Source organism: Grammomys surdaster, unplaced genomic scaffold, assembly GCF_004785775.1.
Source record: "Grammomys surdaster isolate TR1022 unplaced genomic scaffold, NIH_TR_1.0 126248, whole genome shotgun sequence".
Lineage (NCBI taxonomy): Eukaryota > Metazoa > Chordata > Mammalia > Rodentia > Muridae > Grammomys > Grammomys surdaster.
The window spans coordinates 919,794-922,014 of NW_021621048.1; positions in this window are offsets into that span (position 1 = coordinate 919,794).

Below are 2,221 nucleotides of genomic sequence, written 5' to 3' on the forward strand. Positions count from 1 at the left end.
AGAGAGAGAGAGAGAGAGAGAGAGAGAGAGAGAGAGAGAGAGAGAGAGAGAGATGGGTTAACTTCTTGGGGGCTGGGGCACAGTATGAAGAAGCTGGTCTGATGGTGAGGAGGAGGCTGGGAGATTGGAAGGGTGGGATGGGAAGGGGAAGAATGAGACCTTTCTCAGATTAATGGTTCCCTGGCTGCAGTAAGTGGTTTTCCCAGGCTGTCTGCATTGTTTTGAAGGAGCATCCTACAACATGCCTGAAGCCCAACCAAGAGGGATCCCAGAGAAACTGGGAAAGATGGGGGGGGAAGAGGGTGCTAAAATAAGCCCCCTGCTGCTTCGGCTTCCTCATCTGTGCAATGGAGCAGAGTTGAGTACAGTGGCTTCCTGGAGCCGTCCTGAAGTCACACCTTACTTAATGAATGTAAACATGGGCAGGTCCCCGACACCCAGTTAAATGTCAACATAGTGGCTAAGATATTCCATAAATCTCTCCAGTCCCTGTTCTGTGCCTCTGGCTGGGGTGGGACAGCTCCTGTTCTGGCTCTGGGCCTAGTCCCTGTTGTAAGGCACTTCGGCAGGTAGGGAATTTCTAGGGAATACCCTCCCTCTCCTGGCACTTATCTCCACTGTCCAAGGGGCCTCATTTTCCAAGTAAACCAGTAGGCAAATCTATATACTTCATTGTTCCCCTTCTGAGGGAGAAGACATCTAATGACTTCCTAGTTCCAAGGGTCAGGGGAACCAAGCTGTGGACAGGCAGAGGCCTGGATGTCCTTGGAGCTGATGAGGGTAGACGTTTACTAGGAGCCCCTAGCCTAGTGAACAAGGCTCTCACAGGAAGTAAGAAGAGCCATGCTGACCAGAAAGCAGGGAAGGCCTGGATCCTAGGGGAGGCAATGGGACAGAAGTGGCAGAGGCCCTAGGTCCATTTTGTTCATCATTTTATCCCTAGAGCCTGGCATGATGTCCAGGACATTGTAGTCTCCTCTGTGTTCACCACACCGGTCCCCACCACAGCACCACTCAGCCAACCCTGATCTCAATTCTCTCGGTTCAAACCCTGAGCCTTATGCATGCTCAGCACTGAGCTCATTCCCAGCCCCTTCCTTCCCTTCTCACAAGGACTGAGGACTGAACACCTTCTGTGACCATGTGGGAGGAGGGAACATTGAACTGAAAGCCTGAAGGGTTTCTAGTAGAGGAAGTTCAGGCATCTCTTGGTTCAGAAATGTGCTTATGTAAGCAAAGTGACGTGGCAAGACCCCAGAAGACCAGAGATAATGAAAAGGGGGCTCAGAACAGACCTTGGAGAAGCCATTGCTAGAGTGGAGGGGGAAATGTTTTTTTAAAATTATTTTATTTATTTACGTTTAAAATGTTGTCCCCCTTCCTGGGCTCCCCTCTGCAACCCCCCCCCCCACCTTTGGCCTCTAAGAAGATACTTGCTCACCCACCCAGTCACTCATGCCTTACCCCTCTAGCATCCCCCTTTGCTGGAGCAACAAGCCTCCACAGGACCAAGGGGCTCCCCTTCCACTGATGCCAGACAAGGCAGTTCTCTGCTACAAATGTATCTGGAGCCATGGACCCACCCATGTATCTGGGAGCTTTGGGTGGTCTGGTTAGTTGATATTGTCCTTCCTATAGAGTTGCAATCCCATTCAGCTCCTTCAGTCCTTCCCTATCTCTTCCATTGGGTTCCCCGGGCTCAGACCAATGTTTGGCTGTGAGTGTCTGCATCTGTCTTATTCAGGTGCTGGCAGAGCCTCTTAGAGGACAGCCCTACTGGGCTCCTGTCTGCAAGCAGTTCTTGGCATCAGTAATAGGGTCAGGGTTTGGTGTCTGTGGATAGAATGGATCCCAAGGTGGGGTGGTCTCTGGATGGCCTGTCCTTCAGTCTTTGGTCCATTTTTTTGTCCCTGTGTTTCCTTTAGATGGGAACAATTCTGGGTTAAAAATTTTGAGATGGGTGAGTGGCCCCTTTCCTCAACTGGGGGCCGTGCCTATCTACTGGGGGTGATCTGAGGTTCTATCTTCCCTCTGTTGGGTATTTTGGCTAATATCATCCCCATTGGGTCATGAGAACCTCTCAAATACTTGGCATATGAGACTTTGTAGTGGTTTGGGGAAAATGTTTTAAACTCAACTAGTTGGAGTAAATGTTAATCGAATTATTACATTTTAAAAGTACTTCTATCCAGGTATAGTAGCACATGCCTTTAATTCCAGC